At 32.6% G+C, this 23,071-nt stretch overlaps 2 long non-coding RNA genes across 2 annotated transcripts; both read right to left on the bottom strand.

The window, feature by feature from the left end:
• Positions 1-330: 330 nt before the first annotated feature.
• On the bottom strand, positions 331-1,913 carry LOC110872077. The gene is made up of 2 exons (XR_002554119.2): positions 1,701-1,913; positions 331-1,173 (listed from the first exon to the last, which is right to left on the bottom strand). It is a non-coding gene; the product is annotated as an uncharacterized LOC110872077 (long non-coding RNA).
• Positions 1,914-17,317: 15,404 nt separating this feature from the next.
• LOC110870825 lies at positions 17,318-21,160 on the bottom strand. The gene is made up of 2 exons (XR_002553269.2): positions 21,029-21,160; positions 17,318-17,631 (listed from the first exon to the last, which is right to left on the bottom strand). It is a non-coding gene; the product is annotated as an uncharacterized LOC110870825 (long non-coding RNA).
• Between the last annotated feature and the right edge of the window lie 1,911 nt (positions 21,161-23,071).

The raw sequence follows: 23,071 nt of genomic DNA, 5'->3' as shown, positions 1-23,071 counted from the left end.
GTAAATTGCCAAAATCGTCCATTAGGTTTGCGCATATTTGTCAGTTTCATCGAAAACAATTTTTTTGTACCATGTTGTGTTTCACTTTTGAGTTTTTTTGTTATTTTAATACAAACGTCTAACTTTCTTTTTTGTCAAAATCGTCTCTCAGATTTAGAATCTTTTTGTTATTTTCATCCCAACGTTAGAAAAAAAAAAATAAAGGAAATGAGACATTTGAATGAAAATCTCAAAAAAATGGACAATACAATAAACTGACCATTCGTGCCTAAACCTCGGGTGATTTTAGCAATTTACTCTATTAATATTAGTAACTTAGTAATAACAATATTAACAAAAATAGAATATAATACTTGGATATTACATGTACACATATATACAAAGTAAAATAATAATCGACGAATTTTTATACAAATTTTTCCTTTGGAAAATCCCCTTCCTTGTTTATACTTACAAATCATAACCAGAAGGGTAATACCGTAATAATAACATCTTCATATCCTACCATTATTTTTTGTTAATAACTCCCTAAATACAGACAAATACCTCTTTTTCTTCTTAACCCTATTTACATATTATAACAGAGTTTCATGTAATCTTCTTCTTCAACAAGATGTCCAAAATTCCTCTTCACAACCCTAAAATTAACCGCCCAATATCACTACACACATCAGGTTCATTCAAGCCAAAGCAGGAACACGACAATTGCGGCGATTATTGTCAAGGCAGTTAAAGCCTTCAATTCTAACCGAAGGTTTGTTGTTGTAAGTGGTACGGATGTTGTTGTATGACGGAGATGATGATGATGATGATGCTACACCACCCGAGCTAGGGTTTGGAGGAATGATCGAATTTGGTGAAACTGAACTTAATTTTTCCTCTTTGAAACGAGCGTCTTGAATTAACGGGTTAGATACTCTACTCGGCGGTGACCCGCAGAAATAAGGGGGCGACGCGGGTAAGGCTTGTTCACAAGAATTTGAATCGTATATCTCCTGATCCAGAACACCGTACCACAAATGAAATGTTAAAGGTTTTCGAGTATCGGTGTTGAGGAGGTGGAACCGCCGTGGCTTCGGACACACCACCGGCTCTCCGTTGTTGAAAGACGAAAAGTTACTGGTTTGTTGGATTCCACAGTGATTCATTTTCGGTCTTCTGTTGAAACAACACCTGTTGTTGTTTAAAATACAACTTTTATCATTAGAATCAAATTTAAAAACAAAAACAAAACATAAGATCTAAGTGAAACAACAAACAACACGTTTGAAAAATTCCAAAACATATCCAAAAAAAAAAAAAATATTGTTATGTTAAATTTGGTTTTGAAGGTTTATACTCAAGACTGGATCATTGTTGAAAACATATCGTTTTCGTTTTAATACTGAAATCGACAAGGGTAGATCGAAATCTGGTCAAACTAATTTTAAAATTTCATTATTAAAATTAAAAATGACAAAATTCAAAACGAAGAATATCAAGATCTATTATTAAAACAGATCTGTATTTATTTTATCGAAATTGCATCAGAAGACATAATTAGACAAAATTATTTCAAGATCTACAATAGATAACTTTGCCAAAATTAAAACAGTTTCATATAAAAAAGAAACCCATAAAACAGAAATTTAAGACACAAATCAAAACAAAGATAAAAAAAATTAAAAGATATATTTGGGAAAGTTAAAGCAAATTCTCACCTGGAGAGCCAGAAAAGGAGAATCAGAGATCGAGCCTCCTCTGGATCTGAAGAAAATAAAGAGGAAATTTAAATAAAGGAAGGGAATTTAGGTCAAGAAATTAGGCGTGGACGAAGAAGAAGGGGGACGAAGTAAGGAGGATGGTTCATATATACAGCTAGAAAGAGGAAATAAATAGATGTTAATGTTAGTTTTAATATTATATTATAAAATATATGAGAGAAAATATATTGTGTCGACAATAAAATAATCGAGTGAGGAAAAGCTGTCTGTGAGTGTGTGTGTGAGAGAGGGACAAAGACGTTTCGTATAATATTATTATTTATTTTAAATTTATAAAAAATGGTGGTCACGTTGGCGGTACCCACGGCGAGAAATCGCATCGGTACTTACACCAGCTTCCAACTAAGTTACATGTTCACTCAACTAATGTTTCGTTTGGTTCTTGAAGGATTTTTAAATTCTATTATTTAAAATCTATTATAATATTTATCAGTGGTGAAACTTGAACCGAATGACGGGGGTCGAAAACGTATATACCAAAGAATTTCTATAGAACCGGGGGTCAAAAACGTATATACCCAAATATTTCTATACGAAATCTACATATATAACACTACTAATCGAAAAGTTCGGGGGTTCAGGCGCCCCTCCCCGCCCCTTCTATTGCCACTGATATTTATATTGGAGCGTTTATACGTGGACATTCTATATAATATAGAGGAAAAGTAGAAAAACAATAGAAATGCTACTACATTGAAACCTGTATAGTAGATAAAATTTTAAACAAATTAAAATACACATTTATATTTAAAGGGTTATATTTAGCATTCTATTTTTTTTTTTTTTTTGTTAGTGTATAGGAAAGAGAAAATAATAATAAAATAAGTTAACATGAGTAAGATAGAGAGTTAGATGTAAAAACTTTTTAGAAATTAACATAAATTTAGAGAAAAGTGTACAGTTTGATTTAAATATATAGATGGAGATAGAGTCTATAATGCAATATGAATGCTCTTAGAGCATTCTCATCCAATCTATCAAATTATACATACATTCCACTAAAAAACAACTCCTGTATCAATATATTTTCACTAAAAACAAATATTTTTTCTCTCTCCTTTTCAATTAAATAATATTATCATTACATTTTTCTCTTTCCTTCACTCACAACCACTTTCAATATATATTAAAAAAATTATATTGGGTGAACAGTGTCCCCCCCAAATATACAGATGAACAGTAACATTTTCTCTCTCCTCCACTCACAACCATTTTTATACCCTTTATAATATAAAAACTACCCCTCACATATTTTGATGGTTTGGATGAGAATGCTCTTAGGAGTTTGATTTACCAGGAGGAGTAAAATGGTAAAATCGTGTTTTAATGTTTGGTCACTTTTCTTACTTTAGTTCAAAAATAAAACTATTTGTAACTAGACTTTTAAGGTTTCATTTCCATCCAAATCACTAATTCAGTTAAAATTATCGTTAAGTCATGGACCCGTCGAACCAAATATCAGTATCACCCATCTCTCCCGTTGTACCAAACATCGCTAATTTATTATTATTATTATTTTATTTAAAGGTAAAAAAAGAAAATTAAAATATAAGGGTGTAAATATATAAATGTGTATGTATGTGTATATATAATTGTGTGTATATGTATATACATATATAGTTGAGGGTTCAAACGAGAATAAAAAATTATAAGAATAAAAAGAATAAGTTTTAAATCAATAGAAATGCTTCATTTTACTTCATTTAATGTGTCTTTAATGTTTTTAATAAGAGCGTGTAGGTAATTTTATAATTGTAATTAATTAGCTAACTAATTAAATTTGTAACTCACTTTTAAATATACTCTTTCAAGATAACACAGTTTATGGTGAAGGACAATTTTTGATATGTGTAGGATAAATTTTTAAATGTGTGTGATAAGTTTAGATATGCGTAGGGTAAATTTCGGTAAGTGTAAGATATATGTAGGATAAATTTTCAAATGTGTAGGATAAAATGCTTTTTGCTTCATTATAAGAGATAACATAATTAATGAGAGGAGTTATAAAGTATTATTATTATTTTTTTTAATGGCTAAACTTGCACACCATGGGGATTAAACCCCTGACCTCTCCTATCCTAAGCTCTATCTAAACTCACCAACACCACTCGGCTATTCCCAAGTGGATCAGTTATAAAGTATTTAATGTTTTACTTTTATACCATTTCTTCTTTTTCTTCTCACATTAAATTTCTTCCAAAATGAACCTTCTCCTACATATATACATATATATATATATATATTACATTTATAGTTATTTTTATCCTTTTTTATTTAAAAATAAAGACAAATTATAAAATTAAAAAAGCATAAGAATAAGTGGGAAAAGGCCAAAATCATCCCTGGGATTTAGGAATTGCTAAAATCGTCCATGGGAATTAATCATAAATTTTAATTAAGCTAGTGATTTGAATGGAAATGACAACAAAAAGGAAACCTAATGGATCGAGTTACAAAAAGTTTAATTTTCTTTTATTAAAGTGGGAAAGTGACCAAACCTTAGGGACGATTTTGCCATTTTACTCTTTACATAAATTTAAGAGAAGGCTTAAGTGAAAATTATAAATCGATGATAAAATTGACGTTTATGACCTCTTTTTAATATATATATATATATATATAGTGGGGTGGAGGGTTCAAACGAGAAGAAATTCTTTGTAAGAAGAAAAAAGAAGAAATTTCAACCAATAGAAATGCTTCATTAGACTTCATTTAATATTTGTACTTAATGTAACTATAAGGGTATCTTAGTAAACTTACATACATCATTAATTGGTAGTTTCATCTTTAATAACTAACTATATTAAATTTGTAACTTATTTTTAAAATATATATTTTTTTCACAAAAAATAAAAATAAAAATTCATTTATAGTGTAGGATAAATACGAGGCGTGTAGGATAAATTACGAGTTGTGTAGGATAAATTTCAATATGTGTAGGATAAATTTCGAAATGTGTAGGATAACTTTTGATGTGTGTAGGCAAAAATATTTAGTGTGGAGGATTATAGTCTTAATGACTAATTAATTAGTTAAACATAATAATAATTAAGATGAGAAAAAAACTATTTAATGTTTTACAATTATACCCTTTTATTCTTTTTCTTCTCAATAAAATTTTCTTCTCAAATGAACCTTCCCCTATATATATATATATATAGTGGAGGGTTCAAATGAGAAGAAATTTTTTGTAAGAATAAAAAAGAACAAATTTCAACCAATAAGAATGCTTTATTTTACTTCATTTAATTTTTGTATTTAATATGGATGTAAGGGTATTTTGGTAAAATTAGATAGATCATTAATTGTTAGTCTTCCTTTTTAATATCTAATTAAATTAAATTTGTAACTTATTTAAAAAAATATATATCTTTTCAAAGAAGAAAAAAATTAATTTAAGGTGTAGGATAAATTATGAGTTGTGTAGGATGAATTACGAGTTGTGTAGGATAAATTTCAATATGTGTAGGATAAATTTCAAAAACGTGTAGGATAAATATTGATGTGTCTAGCCAAAAATTTTAGTGTGGATGATGATAATCTTTATGACTAAGTAATTAGTCAAAAAGAATAATAAATGAGATGAGAGAAAAGTATTTAATGTTTTACAATTATACCCTTTGTTCTTTTTCTTCTCAATTTAATTTTCTTCTCAAATGAACCTCCCCCTATTTAATGTTTTACAATTTACGAGTTGTGTAGGATAAATTTCAACGTGTAGGATGAATTTCGAAATATGTAAGATAACTTTTGATGTGTATAGGCAAAAAAAGTTAGTGTGGAGGATAATAGTCTTTATGACTAATTAATTATTCAAAAATGATAATAAATGAGATAAGTGAAAAAACTATTTAATCTTTTACAAAATTATCCTTTGTTCTTTTTCTTCTCAATTAAAGTTTATTCTCAAATGAACCTTCCCCTATATATATATATATATATATATATATAGGATTAGGTTCAAACGTGAACAAAATCCCAAGAGTGAACTGCGTGAACTGATCTGGGCCCTTGATTTTTATGATCTTGAGATTAAAGTGAGTGGCATGATGGTAATTATTTGGTTAATTTTTTCCATTTAATTAAATACATAAGGGTATATTCGTAATTACACAATCAAAATAATTCAATAAAGAAACCCAAAATCTTTCCATTATTTAAAATCCAATCAATTTTCAAATCCAGTAAAATTTGGTCTCTCTCTCCATCAATCAGTTTCAAATCCCATTTTTATGGCATCTCCATCTCGATGAAGAACAACTGTCGGATGACTGAATCGTCATTTCATCTCCGGATCTCGATGAAAAACAAACTGCCGGACGACGAAATCAGGCTTCGATTTTTGGTAGGGATGGCAATGGGTCGGGTTTGGGACGGGTTTAGGTAATCCCAAACCCAAACCCGATTAGATAAGCTTGTCCCAAACCCGTCCCAAAACCCGTCAGGTTTCTAGCGGGTAAATACCCATCGGGTATCGGGTATACCCGCGGGTTTCGGGTAAACCCATTAATTTAAAAAGATTACTCGTTGGGTATACTCATCTCAAAACCCATTGGGTATCTATCGGGTAATTACTAACCGGTTACATTTTGTATTGTTATTATAAAAATATATATCAAATAACTACAGTGTATACGAAATAGAATACCTATATGTGTAAAAAATGGATGTGTCATATGTATATACATATTAATAATATAAAAGAAATTATATTGGGTATACAATCGGGTAAACGGGTATACTTTATCGGGTAATTGGGTCGGGTAAACGGGTATATCACTAAATCCCAAACCCGTCCCAAACCCGCGAAAAAAATAAAAACTATTCCCAAACCCGTCCCAAACCCGATTAACCGACCCCAAACCCGTCCCAAATGTGTTGGGTTTCGGGTTTACCCATCGGGTTCGGGTTTGATTGCCATCCCTAATTTTTGGTCCGATTCATCATCGTTTCATCGCCGACATTGATTTTCGCCGGATCGTTTTTCAGATCCGAATCGATTCGGCGTCAATGCGCTGCCGCACATCCGCCTCATTCGATCGATCCATCGATTGTGTTCATCAAGCACATCACATTCTGCTTGTAAGTTTTTTTTTAACGGATTTGTAAATTATATCAGGTTTCCTGTTGTGCTGTGTTGTTATGTGGTATATGAATCGTTAATTAATAATTTTATGATGTTTTTGTCGTAGTAGTAAAAAGTAAAACTCTAAAAGTCTGAATCGATTAATATTAACATGTTTTTGTTTTGTAGTATAATTTTTTAATTACACCATTTGATTTGTTATATACGTATCAGTGGTTGAATTGTTTTGGGAGATTTTTTGTTAGTCTGATTAACAATAGCGTTGGATAATGGTGTAAGGTTTTCCTAGGGTTAGGAGATGAAAATTTGGGATTTTATTGGATTATTTACCTAGTTTTTGTTGTGATAGGTTTTTAATTGTTTTTGCTGGTTATTATGCTTGTAATTTATTTTGTAGATTGTAATTGTGAGTTTTGATTAGCGTATGTACACACGTGTATTTTTTTATTTTGCTCTGTTTTTTTGTTGATGTACACATGTGTATTCTGATTTTTCTCTGTTTTTAATGCGATGTACACATGTGTATAGCGTCTGTTTTTTGTGATATCTCAGTTTTTTTGTGTATTGAATGTGTAAAGTTATTGATGTACACTTGTGAATTATGCAAAGTATTAGTTGCTGAGTTTTTTTGTTCAATTCTTTGATTTTGCTCTGTTTTTAACGTGATGTACACATGTGTATTCTGATTTTGCTCTGTTTTTAATGCGATGTACACATGTGTATTCTGATTTTTGCTCTATTTTAACCTAATTTTTGCTCTATTTTAACCCAATGTACACATGTGTATAGTGTCTGCTTTTTTGATATCTCATAACTTTTTGTTTATTGAATGTGTAAAGTTGTTGATTACACTTGTGAATTATGCAAAGTATTAGTTGCTGAGATTTTTGGGCTATTATAGGAGATGTCGTTAACGAGAAAAGTGGAGATGGAAGGTCGATAAGGATGATTAACGTATGAGGTCGATAAGGATGATTGACGTATGAGGTCGATAAGGATGATTCAGCATATAACGTGGCAAATAGTTGTAAAAGATTATGTTTTTTGTTTTTTCGATTATGTTGGGTTTATTGTTTTTACGAAACTGGAACTTGTAATTATATGTTTTTTTGTTTGGTTTGGAAAACATTATGGAACTTGTAATTTGTTAAATATAAAATAGTTTACAGGTATTGTTTCTATGTATGTATTATGTAGCTAATTACACATATGTACGATGCTGAGTACACATGTGTACTATTCTATTTATATCCAAGTACACATGTGTATAACGTTGGAATACGAAGGTTACGTGGATCTTAAAAATAAAAATTTGAATTCTGGTTATGAAATCTGAAATAAAAATTAAAATTGAAATCCGGTGATTTGTTGTTTGTTTTGAAAATTATCTTATTAATAAATAAAATATAGTGTGGATAATGAATTTAAATTAGGAAAGATGTAACTTAATTCAATTATTAAAATAATGATTTAAATCTAATTTTTTATATAATTACAATCCTACCCTTAACAACTAAAAAGGAAATCAAGGGTCCAGATCTGTTCACGCAGTTCATTCTTGGGAGGTTGTTCACGCTGGAACCCTACCCTATATATGGTGGGGTTCTAGAGTAAACACTAGTGTATTTGCGAACTGAGTGAACAAATCTTGGCCATTGATCTAAATACATATATGGCCAGGATCTCATCATCAAATCGTAAAATACACTAGTGTATTTCAACATCAAATCTTGGCCATTGATCTACACACGTGTATGGCCAGGATTAGTTCACTCAGTTCGTAAGCTACACTAGTGTTCACTCCTGAACCTAATCCTATATATATATATATATATATATGGGAAAGTGCCAAAATCGTCCTGAGGTTTAGGAATTGTCAAAGTCATCTATGGGAGTTAATGATATCTTTTAACTAAGTTAATGATTTAGATAAACTTAAAAACAAAAAGGAAACCTTAAGGACGATTTTGCCATTTTACTTTTTACATAAATTTAAGAGAAGGCTTAAGTGAAAATTATAAATCGATGATAAAATTGACGTTTATGACCTCTTTTTAATATATATATATATTGTTTAATATAAAAATAAAATTTATAAAATTAAAAAACAAAGGAATAAATGGGAAAGTGCCAAAATCGTCCTGAGGTTTAGGAATTGTCAAAGTTGTCTATGGGAGTTAACGATACATTTTAACTAAGTTAGTGATTTAGATAAACTTAAAAACAAAAAGGAAACCTTAGAGATACAGTTACAAAAAATTTCATTTGTGCACTAAAGTGGCAAAAGTAACCAAACCTTAGGGTGATTTTGCCATTTTATTACTCTTTACAAAAATTTAAGAGAAGATTTAAGTTAAAATTATAAATCGATGATAAAAATGACTTTTTGTTCACTTTTTTTTAATATACAAAAGTCCTTGTGTGGACTTCCAAAATCAATTTAGCTTTGTTACGAGTGGGGTATTACTGTAACCGGATCCTGATACGACAATTGTAATTTAAGAAAAAGAGATCGAAAAAAAAAATAAGTTTAAGCTCGAACACTATTAAGTTAAATGAACCAAGCTCGAGCTTAGATGAGCTCAAGCTCGACTTAGTTCGTTTTTCACTTGTAATTCCTTTAGCATTGAATTTGTAATTTGAGTGCATCATATCTCGAATTAGATTTCATAACATAATATTATGTCCTTTATGTTTCAACCGAAGAGTACATGACGGGAATCCTTTAGGGTCGTGCAATATTTTTTTTAAAGTCTCGAATCAATCTATCTAAATTGAAAATTAGGGTTAACCTAATATGTTCTTGCCACTCTAGGATGGGGACATTTAAGAGACTCTAGAGGACACTTCAAGGCAATCTATATAGAACTATAAACACCACAATATGTAATTCTAGTGTTTAGCGAAAGTCGTAATCAACCCTGTCTAGATTAAAAATTAGGTTTAACCTAATATGTTCTTGCCACTCAAGAAAAGTGACATTCTAGAGACTCTAGATGGTACTTGGGGGCAATACAAATAAGGCTATAAAACAACCATATTTGATTCGGTTCCTTCTTCCTTCTTAAATTTATAGTTTATCTTAATGTTTCATGTACCAACAATATATATTTTTATTTGTTTCATTGCTTTCATTACTACCACCATGATTTCCACACAAGGGCCTCTTTATCTACTTAGATGTAGCGAACAATAATACATGAATGGTTATCTTTAAATGATTATAGTTACACACTTACATGAATGATTATTTATGTTTAATCATTATTTATATGTTTTTGTCTATTGTGATCTCCGATTCTATGTACGATTAATAATGCATGTTATAACTAACTATTTTATGTGTGTTTAATCTATTCATGTTTTATAGATTTGATAATTGATGATGGCTTAATGTTAGTAATGAAGTTAGGGTTACATATGATCCGATGATATGCATGGGCGTAGCTTTGAAGTGGCCGGGAGGCGCGCCCGACCCCCCGAACTTTTCGCTCAGTAATGTTATGTATGTACGTTTTGTATAGAATTTTTTAGATATATACGTTTTCGACCCTCCGGTTTTATAATTTCTAAGGTATAATTTTAGGGCCGGTGACTTCCGACCCCCCGGTCGGAAATCTCAAGCTTCGCCACTGATGATATGTACAAGATAAACATCCATGCAATTGGAACCGAATAACGTTTGGCATAATTGATTATGCTTACGAATACAAAATCATAGATTATATCAATACAATTTAGTTTGTTATGCGCTTTATTTGGTCTTATTTTTTTAATCTTAGAACCCCTTGGCTTATTTTCTCAAGATAAAAGTAAACGATCAATTTGTGTAATTACTATATTGGTTGGAAATATCTTTGAAGTTATTCATTTGAAACTAATTCTAAAGCATTTATTTTATTTATTTCATATATCTTCATTTAAACTTACAAAATTACATATTTCCCTAAATCATGTTTAAAAGAAAATTGTACATTATGCATTAAAAACTTATGTCTTGAGGATACATGTTAAAGACGTAAAACCTTATGTCACACCAACCCCCCCCCCTCCCTTTCCCGTAGGCGTTGCCCATTCGCATTGTGGGATTGTCCATAGGTGTCGGGGGCTTAACCAAGTATTTGACCGAGTTTTTTTTTTTTTTTTTTTTTTTCAAAAAATAGCCGATTCCAACAACTAATTTTATAAAAAAAAAAATCCCTTAAATTATTTTATTATGCAAACCAACTTGTATCACCTAACCTATATCTTCACAAAAACAACTCCAACTTCTATCACCATAAAATTATTCTTTTAAAAATAAATGCAAGCATCAAGTTCATCATCATCTTTATTTGACGAATTCGTTTTATCATCTTCTTCTAAAGAGGGAGCCGAGCTAATAATATCATCGGTTCAATGAGTCGCACAGATTATTGTTGAAGATATTGGGAGTTCATAAACCAAAAAGAGAAAACGAATTGTATGCAATCAGGTCTACGCGCATGAACTTTTGGTACGTGATTATTTTTCACCCAACCCCATGTTGATCATAAGAATTTTAGGCGACGTTTTTATATGAGCCAACAGTTGTTTCTAAGAATAGTAAATGATTTAGAAAAAAAATATGAATATTTTAAACAAAAACGTGATGTGCGTGGTGATATTGGTTTTAGCACGTTGCAAAAAGTTATGTCCGCTATTAGACAATTACCTTATGACACTAGTTCCGACATAATTGATTAATATTTAAAAATTTCAGAATGAGTACCAAGGGAAAGTCTTCATTATTTTTGTGAGTATGTTATTGAATTCTACGTAAAAAAGAATTGAGAAACCTACGTTTAATGACACACAACAAATTTTGGAGTTTCATGATGATAGACATGGTTTTCTCGAGATGAGTGGTAGTATGGAGTGGGAACTTTGTCCAACTGTGTTGCGCGACCAACCCAAAAGTGGACATAATAAAAAATGGCTATGATGTTTGAAGCGGTTGTATCACAAGATCTTTGGTTTTGGTATGCATCCCTTGGTTTGGCCACTTCAAATAACAATATAAATATTGTTGACCAATCACCCATTTTCAACGGCCGCATAAACGAGGTTGGGCCGATGGCCTCTTTTTTCTGTAAATGATGTGGAGCACCAATACGGATAGTATCTAGCCGATGATAGTTACTCTGAATATTATGTGTTTGTAAAAGCTTTTACATACCTTAGATGAAAAGAAAACAAAGTTTAACAAAGCTCAAATGGCGGCAATAAAAAACGATGAACGAGCTTTTGGTGGTTTGTAGAAACGATGGCACATTATGCGCATCCTGTGTAGGATTACGGAAAATATAGAATTAGAAATGTGATTTACGCGTGCATTATTTTGCACGATATGATTTAGAAGGATGAAGGACACGTAATATGCCAAAACTACGAAGAAGATACACAACCAGTCATTGTAGACATCGGTGAAGAAGTGAGAAGAGTAAACCAATGCGAAATTTTTAACAAATAGACGTATAACAAACTTTATGCGGATTTGGTTGGCGTATTCAATGGTGCAATGACGATATGATAATTAGACTATGTAATTCGGTTATTTTATTTATGTAATTTTTTAAATTTTATGTCTCTTATTATTTCTGAAAAAAAATATTGTCTTTGTTATCATGATTGAATTGTTTTGTTTTTCTTGAAATAATATGAACTAGATTTAAGCTTCCCCCGCGTTGCGGTGGGGGCGTAGAACTATGCCAAATAGCACTAATGTCACACCACCGTCAGCGACTACCAATACTGAGTAGATCCAGGACCCGCACGTTGCGACAAACTTGTCAAACGAAAAAAAATAAATGTAAACATTGAACCACGCATGCATGTTGTGTCGTGTTAACTCGCATAATTTTGAACGAAACAAAAAAAAACGTTAAACGACACACGCACGTCGCACCGTCTTAACTCGCAAAATTTAGAACGAAACGTAAAACGAAAATTTGCGAAAGATGAAAAGTAGAGGGACCAAAGTTGAAGGTAAAAATATTGTGAGGTTAAATTGAAAATAATAAAACTTTTGAGTTAAAAATGAAAAAAAAAAAACAATTTATATGTGTTAAAATTACAAAACATAAAAAAGCTTTTGGGTTAAAGTTAAAAAATCAACGTTTTTTTATAACCCCCCAAAACATAAATTACAACACCTTATGCACAAAATTGTTGCTAATTTATGGAGTGTAAATTTACAAATAAAACAACACAACAATGAATGGATCAAATTGATTGAATTTGGTAAGATAATGAAACCATTATTTGATTAGGATACAACCACTTAAGCACAATTTACAACTATACATGTATACAAAACACATTGAATTTGGTTAGATAATGAAACCATTATTTGATTAAGATACAACAACTTAAGTACAATTTACAAAAATGTTACAAAAAAATAATATATAAATAAATTAGATAATGAACAACAATTTAAGCACATTGTACAACTATTTTAATTAAGATACAACAATTTAAACACAATGTACAATATAAATACATACTTTTGTTACAAAATAATAGAATATAAATATATAAATAATTTAATTAAAAAAATATGGGGATTTGCCCTTGTCCTTGACCACACCGTGGTTTTTATGATGTGAAGGGCAAAGTCTTCATAGTCTACATGGCGCCTAGGTGGCAGGGTTTTGCCATTACCCTTATGACTCCTTATAGTCAGAAATATACTATTAAAACTTTTGAGATATCGTAGCATTAAGGGCGGAGGGGGCGGTCCGTGATGGAGGTGCCATCACGCGTTATTTTATAACGCACACCACCGCCGCCAGTGGTATCACGCGTGATGTTTTCAACGAGTGGAATTTATAACGCGTTGAAAGTTTGAACATTGGGCATATTCGACCGTTATTCAACGGTAAGTTTATTAAAAAAAACCTTTAAACCTTTTATATATATCTCCATTTTAAACCAGTTTACACACATCAAAAACATAAACCCATTTCACACAATCTACATCTTTCTCAAATGGATTTCCCTACGGATTCGACGTTTCCGATGTCTAGTGATAGCGATACCGAGTCGTCTTCCGACAATGAGACGCTAAAATATTTTGTGTCGGTGTATAACGAACTTGATGCCGAGTCGTCCCGCCCAAAGAAGAAGATGGTAGACCATGATCGTGTACGTGCAAACGAAGTGTAGTGTTAATGAACGATTATTTTGTGGAAAATCCGCTCTACAATGCCGAAACGTTTAGAGATCGGTTTCGTTTACCCAAAGAATTATTTTTAAAGATTGTTGGAGACATCGAAGCAAGCGAGGAATTGTTTCAAGAACGTTACGATGTGAGGGGCAAACCAAGTTTCACGCCGATACAAAAATGCACGTCCGCCATTCGCCAACTAGCGACAGGTAACCCTCCCGATCAATATGATGAATACCTAGCTATGTCGGCCAGAACTTCACGTGAATGTTTGCAATTTTTTTGCAACACGGTCATTAAGTTGTATGCTAAAGAGTTTTTACGTAAACCGACGAGCCACGACATCTCACGTATTTACGCCGCACACGAGGCTAGATGGCATTTTCCCGGGATGCTCGGTAGCATCGATTGTACACACATCGAGTGAAAAAATTGTCCAAGAGAGTTGCGAGGGGCGTATGTTAGGGGAGACATCAAAAGACCAACCATCATACTAGAAGCGGTGGCGTCGAATGATTTATGGATTTGGCATTCGTATTTTGGTGTTCCAGGTTCAAACAACGACATCAATGTGTTGAACACGTCGCCGTTGTTTCAAACCGTAACAGATGGTACCGCACCTTCCTTTCCTTTCTATGTTAACGGTCGACATTACAGACGAGACTTTTTTCTTGTGGATGGTATCTACCCGTCTTGGTCTGTTTTTATGAAAGCACCCTAATTTCCTGTCGAGCCTAAAGAAATCGTGTTCAAAAAATTGCAAGAATCAGCAAGAAAAGATGTTGCGAGGGCATTTGGTGTTTTAAATGGTAGATGGGGTATACTACACTGACCGGTTTGTGCGGAGAACAAGAAATCAATACATAGCATAGTGTATGCATGTATCATATTGCACAATATGACGATCAAAGAAGACGAACATGCAATATCCCTGGATTGGGTGCCGGATCCTCCTACACAAGTTCAAGTTCCACAAAATATCCATCTAGAATTGCGTAATGAAGAAACTCACTTTCGGTTGAGATACAATTTAATCGAACTAGTAGGTTCTCTAAGTTTGGAGTTTCATGATTCGGACGAGGAGTAGGTTTTTTTTTTTAAATTGTATGTTTCATGATTTCTAGTATGTTAAATTGAAGTTGTATGTTTTAAATTTAATGAAATTTATAATTTTAGTGTTTTATTGTTAATTTATAATTTAAAATAAAAAATTAAAAAAATTAGTGAAATAAAAATAAAAAATAAAAAAAATTAGGAGTGATAGAATTGTATCACTAGTGACCACCCCCACTACATTTCTATCACTAGTGATAGAATATTGGGTGATTACATGGCATGAGTTGATTGGATATTGCGAGTGATAGAATTCTATGACTAGTAACCACCCCTCCTCCCCTAAGTTTTGTGTATTTTAATTGCATTTTTCATTTAAGGAAAGAAGAGAACGGAGTCGCTCACTCCCTCCCTTTCTCTTCTCTTTCTTTCCTTTCTCTCAATTTATTTCTAATTTTGAAGAATGAATTTTAGTCTAACACCTCCTTTTCTCTTCCTTTCTCTCTATAGAAAATCTTTGGAACACAATATTATCTTATTTCCTTATAAATCTTCTCTTCCTAAACTTCCTTTTAAATCTTCCCTTTTTAAATGAAACTTAAGAACAACAGGGTAAGGAAATGAGAAAAGCAGAACAAAATGACACTTGTCTCTCAAGAAGAGGTCTTAGGTTCAAATCCAATCAAAAGAAGAACTTTATATTATTTAATATAAGAGTAAAATAGAGCAGATGTCTTAAATTTAAAACTGAGCAAAAGAAGAATCTTGTATTATTTAATATAGAGTAAAATAGCGTTGCCCCTATAAAGATCTTCTAGATCCTCACTGATCATTAATCTTTATTATACAAATGCCAATCGACGAGTGTATGAATTTTCGTCAACAGGGTCCAAAACATTTTGGATCTAAAATAGGTTGGGATGGAACACGTAAAGTAAAATTAACTACAATAAATAATAGCAAAAGAAGCTAGAAAATAATAACATGATCACCCCAAATTTGCACATGCTTTTATCGATATCTAAAAGACTAAAATGTCCGGTAATTATAAGATGTAGATATGACAAAAACCACAAACACTATTTTAGTTTTTGTGAAAAAATAAAATAACACGTGCTACTCAAATAAAGAACTAGCCTAACTATTAAAGTGGAAGTTAATGGAGTTTCACAAAAAACTAAAACTTATTAAACCAAACTTTAATTGGCCGTTTTAGTTATCGGTTCCGGTTAAATCAACCATTGAAGTTTGAGCACGTTTTTAAAGAATGGAACAAGTGAACAACAAAACATAGATCAATAAAAATATGCTAAAGAATGGAACAGGTAAACCGTATTAGAAGTTTACCTTTGTATTTATGTAAGTATATAACCAAAGGGGTGCGGGTATAGCCCAGTTGATCTGGGGGTTTTCCACTAAGTGGTTTTCTCCTGGGGAGGTCTCAAGTTCGATTCCTACTAAGTCTAAAATTATGTAAATATGGGAGAACACCTCTGGGAGGGATTCGAACTTGGGGTGAGGGGTTTTAACAGCATATGCTGGCCCATTGGAGTAGGCTGAAAAACCAGTTGATCTACCGTTCAAAAAAAAAAAAAAAATATAACCAAAGTGGTTAAATTACACAATTAATCCTTATAGTTTGGTCCTTTACATCTTGGTCCTAAACTACAACTCCCATTTTCCAGTCTAATGTAAATCCTGAAATGGGATGTTACATTATTTTATACAACTAGCAATAAGACCCGCGCATGTTGTGGTACCGGTATATCGTAAATGTTGAATGGATTAGTCCAAATGTTATGTGATGCGTTAACCATCACATTTCGACGTATCTGATTGAATTCAATGTGACCTATATAAGCATTGCAATTGAATCAAAATGAAAGTAAATTGAGTTTATACAATACAATCATAACGTATTATATACGACTCGACTCATACATAGAAAACATTAACATGTATAGAGGAACCGACACGTGTAATCAAAAGAGATTAATTAGAGCTTATGAAAAAAGGGGAAAACACAATTTGACTCCACTCTGTTCAAAACAAAATATGCGCCTTATACATAAACAAACATGAAAACATATTATATTTGATCTGACCCATTTTCTAAAAAAGTTTATGTTGAAACGTAGTTCAACTCGAATTTCCAAAATGTACATAAAATATGCACGTAAAAAAGGTTGTTTTTAAACGAAAACGTATAATATCAAAACGTAGAGCAAACCGAATTTATACTGATAGGTACATAAAATTTCAAATAACATTTATTTTACATTATCATTTGCTTCGTTTCGCCGCAACGCGCGACAGATAAAAACCTAGTTATTATAAAATGTCATCAATGTGCCAAAGTGTTTAAAACACTCAATTAAACACTTTGGCACGTTGATTCCTTCATAAAATATAAAACCTTTATAAAGTTCATAATTGATTCAGTTCGTAAAATAACGAAACTAAGCGGAAGCTTGAACTTCGGTTGTGTTTTCGGTTTAACCACAATGCTTGATCGTCATCCATAAGGTCCTAGCTATCACCTATACACCAATAACAACTCACATGTTAGTTATATGGAGCTTAGAAATGGTTTTATAACCTAAAATATCAAACAAACAAACAAAATCCATTTTGGAAGAAACACGTCGTAGGCTACGGTTGTGGGCCGTAGCTTACGGCTCACACATTTTGTGTTTGGCAGCAGCTGCCAGCCGTAGGCTACAATTGGCAACCGTAGCTTACGGTTGGCTGCTCTGCAGCTTTTCCATTTTTGTCGTTTTTGTTACGAAAACTTCAGTAACTTGATCAATTCTTATCCGTTTCGCACGAAACTTTCTCCTACGCGTTCGTAAAACAATTTCCCACATTCCTAACTTGTGAACCCATGATCCGGATTCACCAAATTTGTTTTACACCATTGGTTCCAATATATTTATTGTAAATAATTGACTTGTTTGCATGATTAAGCAAACGGTCTCACAAATATTACATCGCTTTACAAGATCATTATTTTTATGACTATACCCCATAACCCGGGGTATTATTCTTGTGTTTTATGTGTCCGCTATCGGTTCACGGTTATGCTAATTGACTTGTTCGCATGTTTAATACGAATTCTTTTTAAAAATTCCAAACCTTTCAATCATGACTCCGTAACCTAGTCCGATTATTTAGTTCACGCTCCCATTTCTCATTTTCATTTATATATCACAACTTCAAATGTGATGGATCGTGAATGGGAAAAATCGTTATATTCCCATTCTATCCCAAGTTAGACATTCTACGAAAATGATCCAATATTTAGTTTTAAGCCAAAACGGTTTAAACCTTCCATTTTATACTATCGTAAGGGTCGAACGAATTATAGAATTTATATTTAAACTACCCTTAAGGGGTCGTTTTTCGGGTTTTTCATTCGAGGGCGTTTTGGTCAACCTAATCCTTTTTACTACGAAGGACTTTTAGACGCATAATTTGACCAAATGAATACCTTAAACCGTTGTTCTATTCAAATCGTTGAATTCCTAAGGACATGATGTTCCCAAATTTTCAAATGATTAGATATACCTCACTTTAGGTAATCCAAAGCCCACCCATGACTCGATTAACTCTCGTCGGACCTTAAGTACTCATTGAGAGTTTGACCCATAACACGTACCTGGCTCGGGTCTTAGCATTGACCCGTTTTAATACGTTAAATTATTAATTGCTAATTAATAACAATGCAAGTAGGGGTGTCCAAACTGCTCGGCGCTCGAAGATCGTTCGACGATCGTTCGAAAAAGCTCGGAAATTTGCTTGTTCGATTCCTTGCTCGGTTAAAACCGAGCCAAGCAGCTCGGTTCGGTTTAAAAACGAACCGAGCACGAGCATAGGTACGCTCGCTCGCTCGTCGCTCGTTCGGTTTCGATCGAATTTATTATTATTATTATTATATATATTATATTTATTAAATATATATATTATATTTATATTTATTAAATATATATATTATATTTATTAAATATAATAAACATGTAGCATATCCAATTATACAACCCCTAGAATCATGTAGCAAATTTTATGTTTTGAATTCAGTTTTTGATTGAAGATGTCTGGAATGACTTCAACGCGTGTTTTGAAAATTATTTTGCATTTTAGATGTTCTTAAACATTAAACATTTGGATGACATTTTGTGTTTTTTTTGTGGGACTTTTTATGTTTTTATTTTGTTAAATTGTTAAAGTGTGTGTGAGACATATAAGTTGGTGAATTTTGGTGAATGAATGGCTGTGTAGGAATGCTAAATAAAACTGAGCAAAAGCGAACCGAACCGAGCGGCTCGGTTCTAAACCGAACCGAGCACGAGCATAAGATTTTCGCTCGATTTCCTAAATCCGAACCGAACCGAGCGGCTCGGTTTCAAACCGAACCGAGCACGAGCAGACCTCCGCTCGGTTCGGTTCGGCTCATGAACACCCCTAAATGCAAGTCATACGCTATCCTTCCTGTGGGCACAAAACTCGACAAGCGACCATTAGTCATTATTTTCAAATGATGATACATCACCGTTTGACCCATTTGGCCTAAATGACCATTTTACCATTATGAGATGGTATTTATTTACCATCTCACCATTTAGTCAGTTTCGGTTTACACCATATGATCATACTACTTAAAGTCATTTCTTAATTCTTTTGACCCATTATGGCTTACACCATAGGGCGTATTTTTTTTGAAACTCAATATTTATTTGTCAACTCATGACCGAATTACTATTTTACCCTTTTTACCTATTATACACCATAAGGCAACTTTTCAAAACTCCTTGTTTATTTTTCATGACATGACTAAATTACCATTTTACCCATTTTACCCTTTTTACCACTCAATATGGTTTATTACCATTTCCACTTGTTCCGACCCGTGTCGATTCGTGTCGGGACGTCATATTTCTAAATCTCATTCCGAATACCAAATCGCTTATTCTTAGTCAAATATATAAATAGATGTTCTATTTTAAAGATGTAAGTTTCACTTACCTTGCATCTAATTATGCTTTTTCCCTCGTTCTTGATTCGTTTGACCCGTTTCTTCCCCAAGCCCCCATCTAGCTTGTCAAGTATCAAACTATCATCTCTCATTCACAAGATGGTTAGATTAGTCATCATTTATCACGACTATTCCATCTTACGAATTTTATATCAAAATTGTCATTCAATCTTATTATAGGTCAGTTTGACTTTCAAAAATTCGACTGCCTATTAACATATGCATATGCCCTAAAAGGTTCAACGAACTCACTTAGGCGTTTCATCTAATATTCGGTAGGCGTTATTTCTAAGCTACCCTTTTAACTAAAATCCCAACCAAGTTAATCTCATTTCTTTCACTTTAACAAGTTTGAGCGATTAATAACATCAAGTTAACTTAGCTTTCGACTATCAATGCCAATTTATCCATTCTTCATGCTAGAACTAAGGGTTTTCATCTATATGTAAAGCCCATTTCCTTATACTACTAGGCATTCATCTGAATACCTAATATAATAAAGTTCTACATACAAACTAGTAGACAACATGACCTCAAACACTTATTAACATTAACATAATATCAATTTATCATATCATACAAAAACGCGTTTCAAGTCATGTATGAACACTTACTCGAATCTCTATTTTGTTCAAGTATCTTACACATACATACAAGTAGGATGATCATGAACACTCATATATCATCAATTTCATCATTTAATCAAAAACCCACTTCATGTCATACATGAACACTTATTCAAATCACAAAATTGTTCAAGTATTTCACATATACTTGTAAGTATGATGATTACAAATGTAATTTCATTATCGATTTCACCATATTAACAAAATGTTGAACTCAAGGTTATCACTTTCAAGTTCATCCACATACTCATCATCACCAAAACATAAATTATGACATACCTCATGATTTCCAAGCTTAGATGATCACGAATTTATGTTCATGCACGAATTTGAGACTCGAATCTTCCTTCGATTTGGTGATTTTATGATGAACAAGGGTTTCCCCTTGTTTTCCCAGCCTTTATCAACACACCACACACATTTAGTGTGTGTGTGTTGTGTTTTGTTTCCTTATAATACCAAGATTTTAAGTTTTTCCCCTTTTGGCCCCTCAAGTTTGAGATTTTAATTATATATGGATATCATCCATTATTTATCACTTAACAATATATTCAATCAGCTAGGTTAATCATTCCTAGTTACCTACTTCTCGTTAATTATCATTAAACATGATAATTCAATCTACTAAGTTCGTGGATGCTACAACCCGACTTAGATCTCGTACCGATAGTCTCGGGCTTTTTATAAGCTTTATTAAAAAGGCATTCATCAATCTTTCATTTAGCATTAAGTTTAATTATTTAAGTCTTAATGTTTACCGAGTTAGTTTTTACCTCTGACAGTATTTTACCCGCTCTTTGATATGAACATGGTTTAATTACCAAACCCGTTTTTGGGGTGTTACACTATTCCTAAGTTAACAATAAAAAATTAAATGGAGTTAGTACATTAGATAATAACGTCAAGAAATGCAAACTTTAAGGGTCTAGTTGAAAAAAAAAATGCACACACTTTTTAAATGAAAGTGACAAAAACATCCAAACCTTATTTACGAAAATAGCAATGTTTACTCTATTATCAATATCTGTAAGTAATTAACCAAAAACGGGAGTTACTAGATACTAGCATTATCATCCCTCTTAATGACCATCAGTCCATCACATATTACAAGACCTGTCAAACATTATATTTGAACAAATATGTAATTAAAGAATGAGTTGTAAGATATTACTTATAGAAAATGGTGTTTACTTGAATTTTACTTCATCTTTCTCTCAATTACCATCACTTCTAACAAGACGTGTTTCATCATAGTTATTGTATGTGAACCGAAGTGAGTTAGGTTATTATCAACCACATAAATACAAATAAGTTTAGGTACATTAACATTGCAAAAGAACCTATGTAGCACATGGTACCTAATGGGTAACATGATTATGTTTGCCAATTTTCTTGAAATAGAGCTTGGAGATTGCAACTAAACACATTCGTAGAAAGGAAACAATATATTGGAACCTACCCATCACCAATAACTTCTAACCACATGTGTTTGTGGACCTAAACAAACACAACTTTTAAAAGAATTGGTAAAACTTGTGGTGCAGAAAACCTAAAAATGATCAAAAAAAAAATTGTCACAGTTGCTATTTTATACGTACACACATGTATATATTGATTGGGGTGATTCTACATTATAAGGTGTGGGGTCTATGGAGTATGGACCTCATTACCTATGTATTAAAATTTGAATTGAATGAAAAGTAAATATTAAAATTTGGATTGAATGAAGAGTAGCATCACTAAGTGATGAGCAAATGGTATCGGGTATCGGTACCGATGTCAGATTTATCAAACAGTAAATATTAAAATTTGAATTGAATGAAGAGTAGCATCACTAAGTGATGAGCAAATGGTATCGGGTACCGGTACCGGTGCCAGCCTTATCAAACCGGGTGTATTTTCGGTACTGGTTCGGCACCGGTATTCACCGGTTTTTACCCTCAAATACCGGTTCCATACCAGTACCGACCGGTACCGAACCGTACCGTACCAGGTATATTCGGTACCGATACCCACTTTTAGGGATTTCGCTAACGGTATTTATTTTTCTATTATGGGTACCAGTACCGGTGCCAGATTTACCAAACCGGGTGTATTTTTGATACCGGTTCGGCACCGGTATTCACCAGTTTTTACCCTCAAATACCGGTTCCATACCAGTACCGACCGGTACCGAACCGTACCGTACCAGGTATATTCGGTACCAGTACCCATTTTTAGGGATTTCAACGGTGTTTATTCTTATATTAAAATTAGAATTGAATGAATAGTAACATCACTAAGTGATGAGCAAATGGTATCGGGTATCGATACCGGTGCCAG

Source organism: Helianthus annuus, chromosome 8 (assembly GCF_002127325.2).
Source record: "Helianthus annuus cultivar XRQ/B chromosome 8, HanXRQr2.0-SUNRISE, whole genome shotgun sequence".
Taxonomy (NCBI): Eukaryota; Viridiplantae; Streptophyta; class Magnoliopsida; order Asterales; family Asteraceae; genus Helianthus; species Helianthus annuus.
The sequence above is the reverse complement of the archived record's forward strand: the minus strand, read 5'-3'. Positions and strand labels throughout refer to the sequence as shown.